Below are 13,344 nucleotides of genomic sequence, written 5' to 3'. Positions count from 1 at the left end.
ATAAATTAAAAAGTACCTTATTTGAAATATAAGGAGTACGCGTGTAAGAGTACAACACCGATTTTGAAAATTCTGTTACCAATAGAAAGCCACATTTTTTGTGTGTGTCACATAGGCTAATTAAAACTAATAATCCGATTAAACTAAACATTAATCCGAAAAATGAAAAGACTTTTTCGTGGTATCCGAATTTAAATAAATAGTAGTTAATAAAAAATTAAAAATCCACGTTTTTTACAGAAAAATGTACTAAAAAATATTGGTTTCCTCAAAAAGTGTCTTTTTTTAGTTTTTTAAACTATTATTTGCATTGTTGCATTCAAAATTCTCTTTGGTATTCGAAACTTTATTAATATTAGATAAATCAGTTCAAGATTATAGTTGAAATTTAAAATTACACATATCACACATTAAATATAGACGATGGATGAAAATATATAAATTAACAAAAACCTTTTTTTTTTGCAAATTGAAAAATGGAATATTGTTATCAAATTACTGTATTGTCATCGGTCCTCAATAAATCTACGAAGTTTGAACTAAATCTGGCCTTTTAAAGTGGTTCAATATTGCACCCAAATGAGTTACAAACAAACACCTATAGGTGAAGCTAATAAAAAGCGTGTTAAAAATCGGCCAGACACTGAAAATAATTTATATGGCAATACAACCTTTGCAGGTTCAACTAGTTTATATGTATCTTAAATCCTTTTAAGAGCTGTGGATTATGCATTAATAACTAAAAAAATTTTTTTTTCGGTTACTATAATATATGGCTATGACAGTCACAAAGTGTGGGTTTCTATTGGTAACAGAGTTTTCAAAATCGGTTCCGTATATCTAGAGATTACCCCCTACCACCTAACAAACTCACAAACTTTATAACTTTAGCTGACCCGGCAAACGTTGTTTTGCCACATAAATTATTTCTTGTTTTCGACCGTTTTTCTCCTCCTTTGCAAATCGAAACAGAAAAAGTCTTTTAATTTTTCGGGTTAATATAATACAGCCTATGACACTCACAAAGTGTAGCTTTCTATTGGTGACAGAAATTTCAAAATCGGTTCAGTAAATCCAGAGATTAACACATACAACCTCAAAATCTTTGTATAAATCTTTTCATCTTCGTTTAGTGCTTGTTTGGTTCAGTCACATAGTTAGGTAGCGCGTATTAAAATTACGAGAATACGCGGGTCACGGAGCGCTGCGCAAGCATGTGAGCGCGAGATCTACCGTCGTGAGAGTGTGTAAGGCGAGTCAGGCTAGGGTTACTATTACTGACGAAAATTTGTTCTGACGAGTTCTGACGGATTCGTCAGAAGAAACAAACGCCTGGTATCCTATGACAGTGTTTACACTGGCAACGACGAACGCGTCAGAACATGCACGACGTCGTCAGAACCACTCGAGCGTTCAAACGAGTTTGATTTTTTCGCACGACCTGCGTCTTCGAATTTCAAGTGATTTCCACCGTGAATAACCACCATAAATTGATCAGTCTCGTGTATGAGAATAGGTGGTTGTGGGATATGAGAGACAAAAATTATCACAACAGACATATTTCTCGGCAAAAGTGGGAGAAAGTTGCTACAGAACTCAACACTCTACATTTTGAACTATCCTTTGTCGTCTCCTATAGAAAATAACTCGTTGAAATGCTTTGTCTTTCCACCATTTAACAATAATAATTTAAATAATGGACAAGAAAATCAAATTCAACAAATAGGTCCATCTTCGCTGGATGGCAGAAACAAACTGACGTGTAAACGCCTTCGTTTTGGCCAAAATTTTCGTCAGAACTCGCATCCATAGTAACCCTAGCCTTACGGGTAGAGGGAACGGGGTGCGGACAGAGGGGTGAGGAATGGAAACGAAAAATTGACAACTGACGTTGAGACTGACAATTTCAAGTTCGTTTCGAAATGAGCAAATGAAATATGTCGCAAACACTATCTCTTTATAATATTAGATCAAAAAGTTTAAAATGTAAAATTATCGTTAAGGAAGCTGAAGGCTGAAGCAAGAAATGTGTGCAGCTTACTTGCATCCGAGCTTATCGCATCTATCAACGTCCGAAGGCTTTCAAGGAAGGCTTTGTTCGCACCGTGGACTCCCCCTCAACCCACCCACCCCCTATGTAACAAACAACTTGGCTCGTCAACCACCCTACATTCTTTGTGAGTTCGTTCTCGATACTTTAGGGTCATTATCATATAATTACTGACTAGTAAGTATAATGTAGGTATACCTTTATTATTATTTTTTTGTTAAATCTTTCGAAGTAATGCCATTAAAACTTATGGTTCTTATTAGCATTTCTTCAGAGAAATACGTATAATAATGGTTCGCATATTTAAGTTTTATTAATAAACCAATATCATTTAAAAAAAAACATGCACCATGAAAAGGGGTGCACTTAGGTGTAGATATATATATTTTGGTTTTATGGTAAGGTAAGGTACTAAATTAATCTATAACACTTGCTAAATAACTATAATTAATGGTTCTACTTGTGAGTACGCGGATCTCTACTATTAATTCGTTAAAATGGTTACTCGGGCCGGTCCTGTAATGGTTAATGGTAACTTGGACCGGCCCGATCAATGGCCACCCGCGTACTGCCTTACTAAAGGCAACACATGGTTTTATTTCAATTAATTTTATCCACTAAGCAATATTTGTAATATAATATTGTTCGATGGATTTACTTCGAACAGTGTGCGTCTGCGGACGCATTCATTTATTAAAACAATATTTAATTGATTATAAAATATATTTTATCCTTAGTAACAATTCTTGAATATGCCGACAACGCTCTTGTGATTCCTGTGGTTTTGCAAGAGAATGTGGGTGGCGGTGATCACTTAACACCAGGTGACCCGTACGCTCGTTTGTCCTGCTATTCCAAAAAAAAATATGTACATGTAAATGTACAATATTGTTTATGTATATTATTATTATCATTATTTAACCCTACAAAAGTAACAATTGGTCAGAGTGAGATAGGAGAAGCCTGCCTACCGCTGCCGTGTGCGTGAGAGAAAGGGAAGAGCATTAATTTTGTAATTTTCAGTTTTCATGCGTAAGTATGCCATAACATGGTTCGTCATGCTCACTGAATGGCATTGCTTGCGGTGGAGTCGTGTGCCGGATCGTCTCCTTCTCTCAAATATGTCCGAAGGGAACGATGGCTGATCCATGAGATTCGTTGGGAAATGATGCAGCGGATGAGCTTGCTGGCGGGCATCGGCAAATCTAGTGACTGGTCCATTGCCACTTCTGCCACTGCCCTTCAGCCAAATGCGCTCATGGATACGCTCTCTCACCAACGACCTACACAACACCCGATGAGTGAATATCTCAAGCTGTAGACTGTCGAACGAGGCGATACCTGCACTATCGCCCAAACTGACACGTAGACTTATCAGCCTCAACACACATGACATCCGTATAATGGTGGGCAACCTAACGGGTCACACATCAGTAAGCAAACACCTCTTCACAATCGGCGTAACGGACAGTCCTAAGTGCAGAGGCTGTCTGGCCGAAGACGAAACGTTCGCTCACGTAATCCTGGAATGTGCGGAGGTGGCCAACCAACGGGCAAAAACCTTAACCAATACGAGGTCGCTCCAGGAAGTCTGCGAACACCCCAGAAATTTTCTGAACTTCTGGAAGGAGCTGGGCTGGTTGGAGTAACTGGCAATTACTGCACGCAAAATGGACCCATGGTAGTGGTCTAATTGCGGAAACAGGAGCCCCTAACGGGTGCTGCTTGTGGTGCCAGGTCGACCTGTTATAGTTAATGAATCATTGTATTTGTTGGATGCAATTACTAATTGTAACAGTAATCACGACCATCATGCTCAAGGCTGATGCACCCAATATGCGATAATTTATATTTATACATTTAATTCTTTATTCCTTTTCATAAATGATTTATATTATTTTACCACGACCCATATATTGGATGCAGCACCTTAAAAAACTAATTTGTTATGTATATTACAGCCATTGTAAAATACTCTATTTGATTGAAAAGAGCGGCCGTTGAGGTTCTTGTATGTTCTTCTCACGAACTCAATTTTTTACGAACATATGATGAACTCAGTAATTTAAAAGAAATATTTGTAGTGACGATTCAGAAGCGCTTAGTTTAAGCCTATTAAAGTTAATTTGAATTTGACTTTAACTAGCGCCGTAACGCGTTACGTTACGAAGCGGTTTTTTTATGTAAAAGGCGTGTATTATAAAAGATACATTGTGCGTTCATATTAGTTAAGTTATTAGTTAATTATTAAATCAAAGCATTTAGATGAATTCTATTCGGAAACCTACATTGATATGATATGAAAACAGCATTTATATTTTAACCCGTGTTGGCAAGTTATCAGATATTTTTTATTGGAGAGCATGTGGGGATGAATCTCAAGTGCTGCGGTTGCATCGATCAACGTCGCACTGAGCCAATACTAATGGGGCTCGCGTCCAACCGACTGGCTGGTACTGTCGCGTTCAGAAGTAAAAACATATCCAAGTATTTTAAAAACTCATCCAAGTATGTTACAGTCTGGTGTGTAATGTTGGACTAGCTAACGATTGTTAATGTAGTAGTAATTAAACTGACTTATAAAGAGCTTATCAAGTTGAGAGTGATCTGAAATGTAATGAAAGGATACAATAGCATTAACGATTTTCTTAATAACACCACGGACTAAAGCGGGAATAAAGCGAACACCCTCAGGCTCTTTAATTATAAATGTTTATTGTACGATATAATATTTTGATAAAAAAAAGCCCGCTGAGTTTCTTGCGTCCATTCTTCTTTAGTCTGAGGCAGTCTCTTTTGAATGGGTGGGTAGTTTTGACGTTCAATAAGTGATTTTGAATCCTATTTTGAATAAAAATATTTGAATTTTAATTATATTTATTTATTTGCATGAATAGTAATTAAATATTACATAATCAGTACTTAAATCGTGAGCACTGCACATTATTCCCATAAATATTTATTTTGCCTAACAAATAAATAAAATGTTAAATAATATCTTAATAAAATCAGTAATAGCTGATTAAAACGTATTATAGTGTCAAACTATTAACCCAATTAATAATATTTTTACATAACAAAATATAACTTTGTGTTTCATAATAAACAAATTCATAATAATAATAATATTGACACAATCTTCCACAAATTATCTTGCCCCAAACTAGGCATAGCCTGTACGATGGGTGCAAGACAACGATATATTTAATACAATATACATACTTAAACATACATAAATACAAATAAATATTCATGTCTTCTTATATATAAAAATGAATTGCTGTTCGTTAGTCTCGCTAAAACTCGAGAACGGCTTGACCGATTTGGCTACTTTTGGTCTTGAATTATTTGTGGAAGTCTAGGGAAGGTTTAAAAGGAAGGTTTGAATAAACATGAAAATGCTCGGAATTAAATAAAAACAACAAATTTGTTTTTCCTTTGATGTGTCCATACATAATTTCTATGAGAGAATTAATTGACGCACGGTTTGACAGTTCTGCTGTGGAACAATTTCATTACGACAGCAGGGTACATATTTTTCGAAGTAATTCTTGATGTTATGATATAATATTGACAAATTCATAAAAAAACATTATTTTATTTATTATATGCAGAACAACGTCTGTCGGGTCAACTAGTTCATAATATAAATGATGACAACTACTGATTCGAACCCGGGACAATTCAATGGAACCGATATTATCTGGATGAAATTATGTATATGGGAATAAAGGAAAATATAGATTAAAATTATTGTATTTATGAACATGTGTAGGTGACTGTACATACAAACGAACACTAGCCTTACCTGTGTCTCTACAAATGCAACGTAACAAATTATTTTTTTATTACTGAAATATTTCAATAAGTGACTTGTTAAATAAAATAATTGCTTACATAATGTCTTTATTTTTTACAATGAATGCGAATTCATACATCTACTGCCCTCATTACTGAGTTTTTTTTAAAAACTAATCACTTCTTTTTCTTTTTTTTAACTTACATCAAGTAATTCAAAACGTTTGAGTAGGTTTCGACACTTTACAAACATTGTGTAAAATGATGAGAGCGTAACTATAGATTAAAAAGAGTGACAATGAGTTTCTTGTCACTTCTTCACTCAATTTTTCCGAAGAGGTGGCAAAATTTTTGACATTCATAAGTGTCATTTCGACTTAATTAAATGAATTATTTTTGTTTCTTTCTTTCAATACAAAATGTAAAGAAAATAATTATTCATTATTTCTCAAAAGTACGGTAGTTATAATAAGTTTATATAAAAATATAAATGATCACTACATATTATTATAAAACAAACTCCTTCGCCGCGTCTGTCTGTCTGTCTGTTCGCGATAAACTCAAACATTACGGCACTGATATTCATGATTTTTCCATCAATGGATAGCGTGGTTCTCGAGGAAGGTTTTAGTATATATCTTTTTAAGTTTTTGTATGCAATGGCTAAAATAGATAGATATTTGTTGGAAGTGTCGGAAAAAAATTAGCCGTCTGGGAACTAATAACGAAAACGCTATCTAAATAAACCCTTTGACATATAACAAAATAATATATGGTGGAATTGTGTATCATATATGTATAGGTCCACAGAAAAGCGCTGGTATATTTAAAGTATATCTCTTAAAGATAACATACTATATGCATTTTAATACTTAAAAAAATTGGCAATTATTGTTGTTTTGTAAAAACATAAAAACAGTTAAAGTACTTGTATAATTATTTTTTTTATTCACACAAAAAAATTTTTTTTGTCTGTCGGGTCAGCTAGTTATAACGTAATCCCTACTAATAATATAAATGTGAATGTCAGTTTGTTACGCTTACGCCGGAGCTAGTGAACCGATTTTGATGAAATTTGGTACAGCGATAGACTAGAGCTTGAGAAAAGTCACACGCTACATTTTATCCCGGAAAAATTCATGGTGCCCGCGGGATTTTTGAAAAACTGAAATTCACGTCGATGAGCTATAACTATACCAATAGTAGGTTTAGTTTGCCATAGCATTCCTCCTCAAAATATGATTCATATAATATGTTAAGAACGGGAGCAAAACCGGGAACTAGAATAATACATGAGATAATCTTCAATTCCAAACTTGCTTATTATTTTTAAAAACCCTTTATCTACGCGGACAAGGTCGCGGGCATCAGCTAGTAAATATATAGCATTGGTTATAAAAGAGCTGCGGTAAAACGAATCATTTTTATATAAGAGAATTTATAGCAAGCACATCGGTAAGTTAGGAGTTGCAGCGATAAGAATAGACAAATGGATAGTGTTCGTCAAAGGGATCTGCAGGAACATTCATTCTTCTCCGTCCACGTCGTGCTAACGTTTTATATCCCCAGCTGCAGTCTTTTTACTACTCGGAGAAGCGATCGAAGTCTCTAATGATCGAGTTACGTGCGAGCTTCATTCAGCATTCGGATGTTGGATCTCGCTCGCAAATAACAGTTTTTCGTTGCAATATCGCATTTAGCGGATGGGGCGTGAATGTAATAGTTAATTAAATAATTTTGGTACAGTACCCTGTTCAGAGAAAACACTTTTCGCTAGTTATTATACGCTGCACATACTTATAAGGAGAATATAAATTATAAAACATATATATTACATAGATAATTTATACGTTTAGATAGAGCCTCTGCGGAAAAAAACCGATGAAAACTGGCCAGGTTTATTACTTTAGTGTGCGTGACAAGCTAGGTCTTACATTTGTACGAATTCTTCGCGAGTACAATAAGTTAAACGATACCAATTCAGAACTTGATATATTCGCTGGTGGGTTGGTCAGGTTTAAAGAAAGTGTTGTTAAACACTTAGCTGGTACTCAATCTGCATTTGCCAAATAAGTAGTTTTTCTTTTTTTTTCGTTTTCATTATTTTAATAAGTTAAAGTTATGATTTGTATTTTATTTTTATTATAGCTTAGATAGTATTAGTTCTATTTTTCAGAAGTAATTAGGGAGTATTTTTTGTAATTTTTATGTTCACCATAATTGTCGTATACTTTGGAACTACTAATTGTAACATTAGATTAAGAAAATTGTATTGTATATGATGTGGTGTGCTTTAATAAATAAATAAATTTGTATGTTACTTTGTGTTAATGTGCCTGCATTGCTCAAAATAGAGGTTAACTGTCAACATCAACTTATTTCGACGATTTCACAGACGTCACAGTGTTTCTAGACATATTAATAATCTAAACATATAACGTACATTGACGATTCATTATAAATCGCATTAAACTGCAACATAGTGTACCTACACAAGTTGACTTGCGGCCATTTTCAATAACCTATCTATCCTTAGTTTAACTTACAGATACATTGCTGTCACCGTTTAATGACAAGATCTTATCTATCCATAGTTATGTCCAATATAATAATAATAATAATAATAATAAAGCCATTTAATTCGAAACTAAAAAACATTTAACATTTGAAGTATCAATAATCTTAAGCTAAAAAGTATAAACTATAAAATGTCTCTCAGTTCAGCGTGCCGATTGGCAAAGGCCTCCTCCAACGATTTCCACTATTTTCTGTTTTGGGCAACTCTTCTCCAGTTAGATCCTGCTGTCAATTTTATTTCATCTTCCCACCTTGTGTGCTGTCTTCCTCGTTTTCTTTTGCCATCTCTTGGGTACCATTCGGTAAGTCTTTTGCTCCATTTCCCCACTTTATCTCGCATCATGTGCCCTGCCCATCTCCACTTTTGTTTGTCGATTCGTTTGAGTACGTCGGTAAGTTTCGTAATTTTCCTTAGGTCAATGTTTCTTATCTTATCCTGCAGTTTATAACCGGCCATACTCCTCTCCATTGATCTCTGTGTAACGACAAGTTTCTCTCTCAATGTTTTGGTTAGGGTCCAAGTTTCGCAGCCATATGGATGGACATTTATAAAAAAAAATGCCCAATATAGGTATAGTCCAATGCTATCTGTCAATAGGTTATTGAAATGTAAGTAAGCGTAAAAGGATAGATCTGTCTACCTATAGTAAGTTAAACTAAGGATAGGTAGGTTATTGAAAACGGCCGTATATAACAAGGTATCAATACCATAGATAAACTCCAATCAGCTCAGATGCTAACAACATTACGAGAGTGAACAATTGGTTCATCGGACTCAACCAAACATCCCGACTGCTTTCTTGTTTGCTTTCATGCAAAATACAGATATCGCTTGAATAGATTGATCTAATCTAATTCTAGACCAGACTCTCAGTTATTGCAAAAAAGTGAAAGGTTAAGTCATAGATCGAGTCACGGTAGCCCAATTGGAAAGTGACGGGGTCATTGTTCTTTCAATTAACTTTTACTTATAAAAAGTTATACTTCTTTTGGCGCGTTATGCTCAGTTCACATTACACCAGTCCAGCACTGGAATAGCCCTCCGAAATCGGCAGTGCCCCAGGGCACTAGATTTTTCAGAAACACCAAAACTGAAAGTGCCGTACGGCACACTATTTCCTCACTAGATCCTGTAGATGAAACCACAACCTGAGAGTTGAACAGTACATATGAAAATTTATGAACGTTACGTCACTTGAACGGTTGGCTCAGTGGAAGAGCGCTCGCACGGAATGCGAGAGGTCGCGGGTTCGAGTCCCGCATCGTTTATAAATTTAATTTGTGTAACTATCCCAGAAGTGAGTGCTATCACTTTAAAAAAAATAACAAATTGCGTAGATCTGTCAATTTCCTAATATGCAAATATTGGGGTTGAGCAGGTTATCAACTGTAAAGTAGATCCTGTAGATGAAGCCACAACCTGAGAGTTGAACAAGGCATAACAAGATTTATAAACGTTACGCCACTCGAACGGTTGGCTCAGTGGAAGAGCGCTCGCATGAAACGCAAGAGGTCGCGGGTTGGAGTCCCGCATCGTTCATAAATTTTGTTTATTTAACTCTGGTATCAACTTAGTAACTGTATAATAAAATAATATGAAATTTAATACGTATATTCTTGCCAACATTTTCTCGCCTCCGATACACAGGATAGGCACTAGATCAGAGCTGGGTCGCAGGCCTTTTGAGAAACGCGTCCATTGTAGGCATTGTCTCCGAAACAATGGACGTTTCAACACCTCACAATAGCACCAGTTAGCTTTGTGAAAAATTAACGCGCAATCTGCGTGCACTGAACACTTCAAAGGAGCTTCCGGGAGTTCTGAACACTCAAATATCACGGATTTTATGAACTAAAAACTTTTTTTTTCATGGAATAGGAGGACAAACGAGCGTACGGGTTGTTAAGTGATCACCGCCGCCCACAGTCTCTTGCAACACCAGAGGAATCACATGAGCGTTGCCGACCTTTAAGGAAGGTGTACGCGCTTTTTTGAAGATACCCATGTCGTATCGTCCCGGAAACTATTAGAAAAAAAGCAATTTTGTGGCTTTATGAAACCACTGCAAATGAAACTTTTTACCACAAAATAACATAGGTATTAATCAGCATAGAAAAAGAAATATATATTATGCTTTACATTTTCATAAAAAAAAAAAACCTTTAACAAGTGTGTGGGGTTCGAACCTACTCTTCCACCCGAACGCAATTGCATCCAATATGCGAACTATAGGCGCCGCCCAACCGTCACGCGACATGCAACCACAGACGTGAAAGTTTTAGACGATGTAATAAAATTTTCACTTTAATATAAATATACTAACTTCTACCCGCGACTTCGCGTGTAATAGTTACTTTGAGCAGCAATTTTTATTTTTTAATATACTCACTTTATCCAAATGTTTTGAGTTTTCTTTAGTGTTAATTCCTCCAATATTTGTTTTTTAAACAATTCGACACGTGTTTCGCCTCTACACGAGGCATCCTCAGGACTCGCCGTCAAGTGGCTTGAGTCAGGTGCCAAATCTTTGGTTATCCAAAGATTTGGCACCTGACTATATAATTATGGATTTTCGCAAAGTAACGCCTACTTCAATAGTTTTTTTTATACTCACTTTGCAAATAATACACTACAAACTTTTGTGGTTAATATATTGTATAAGCTACAAACTATCGAACTTTCATCTCCCCTTTTCATCCCCTCACAGGTCTAAATTTTAAAAATGCTACAACAAATATTTATTTATTTCTTATCAAGTGCCTTAATAACAATTTTCATAATAATTGTTTGTACTTTGTGTAATGCAATCACAGCGATTCGGTTCTCTTTATCACCCCACTCCATGTATCGCGAAATATTGTACAATGTATTGGCGCCAATATGAGAAAGCTCAATGAACAATTATAATATTATAAATATGACAGATTCTAAATTCAAAATGTAATGTTTTGTTTATTTTTAATTGTAACAGTGGTTATGGCCAGACTAAGTAGATACTCTAGTGGATGAAGCGGGATTATTGAATAGCGCCCTGTGTATTAGGGAGTTCAAGAACCTCTGCATAACACGGACACAATTAGAGCACACAGCATCGTCAACAAAGCCTGACTTATCTTTAGTTCAAGTAGAAACGTGACCACGAGTGTAAGACTACACATTTCGTTAAATGAAGAAGATTTTAAACGTGGGAAAGCGCTGCAAGTTGGTTATCTGTTAGTCATAACGCGGATCCATTTCACTTAACTGTAGAGCACGCATTTAGCTCGTATCCTTGAAATATGCTAACCGTACTCACGACTGCCGAGAGCGAACTGTAGGTAATAGTGCATAAAATGTTCCACGGCAGAATGGAGTATCTCATCGCTTTAGTCCATATATTACTGAAGAGTAACGCCTCTTTTAAAATGATGATGGATGCTTTGTCGGTATTTTGCTATGAATTTTTGCGTCTTTATGAATATTATATGTATTAAAGTTTCTTCAGTTACTTGAATGTTTTCAATGTGTGGGTCGCCAAGCCTTACTAGGGGTCACCAGCAGAAACACATTCTAGCGCTCTACAAAGCGTAGGTCCGGCCATACATGGAGTATTGCTGACATCTCTGGTCTGGCGCAACCCCGTATCAGCTCGATCCATTTTACTGCGTGTAACGCAGAGCAGCTCGAATTGTCGGCAACCCTGTGCTCTGTGAACGGCTGGATCACTTGGCGTTGCGTAGAGACATCGCTTCATTGTGTGTCTTCTACCGGATTTATCACGGGGAGTGTTCCGAAGAGCTGTTCAACCTGATTTTTGCCGCCGAATTCCACCTTCGCACGACACGCCACAAGTTAACTATAATGATGTGTGGCGGTCCTCCACAGTGCTGTTTTGAAGGAGCTTTATTTCACGTACTACAAAGCTTTGGAATGAGCTTCCTTGTGCGGTGTTTCCGGGCGAAACGACATGGGTACCTTCAAAAAAGGCGCGTACGGTCGTTTGTCCTCCTTTTCCATAAAAAAAAAGAAGCAAAAAGAACCAGTGGGAGGCTTCTTTGCACAGGATGCCCGCTAGATTATATGGCAACTTTCCCGAAGTGATACGACTTAGGAATCTTCAAGATTATCACTTGGAATTACCATAACAGGGGGAGGCTCCTTTGTACAGGATGCCGGCTAAATTATGGGTTAACGGCGCTATTTTCTACCGTGAAGCAGCAATGTATAAGCATTATTCTGATGCGATCTGAAGGGCGCCGTAGCTAGTGAAATTACTGGGCAAATGAGACTTGACATCTTATATCTCAAGGTGACGAGTGCAATCGTAGTGCCACTCAGAATTTTTGGGTTTTCAAGAATTCTGAGCGGCAATGTAATGGACAGGGCGTATCAATTACCATCAGCTGAACGTCCTGATCGTCTCGTCCCGTATTGTCATAAAAAAGTAAGATGAAAAGCAATTGTAGAGAGAGGAATGAGCTTGATTAATGTTATAATGAAATGAAATGAATGAAAAGAAATGTTAATAATCAAATTATTAACATTAAATGTAAATTATAAATAAGAGATAGTTTCGGGGGTCAGAACCTTCTCTTTAAATAAATATTTTCAAAATTCCTTAAATATTAATAGTTTTTGAGTAATTAACGAAAATTTAGGCTACCTTTTTTCATCTTAAATTGTTAATAACAACTGCATTTGCTAATTCATAAGTTGCATTTTTCTAGGAGTCATTCCGAGTTAAATAATTCATCGCTCGTATATTTGGGAGCTTTATCAAGAACATAAATGTTTATAAACATTTTCAATGGCAATGGCAAATATTATACAGAGTTTCATATTTAAGTATACGGCTTTGACTAGATTGGCTCAAATTGGTTACACAACATTAATAAATACACTATAATTGCTTTATTTATAAATCCTGATGTTTGTTTCC

This window comes from Leptidea sinapis, chromosome 6, assembly GCF_905404315.1.
Source record: "Leptidea sinapis chromosome 6, ilLepSina1.1, whole genome shotgun sequence".
Lineage (NCBI taxonomy): Eukaryota > Metazoa > Arthropoda > Insecta > Lepidoptera > Pieridae > Leptidea > Leptidea sinapis.
This window is presented reverse-complemented; position numbering follows the sequence as displayed.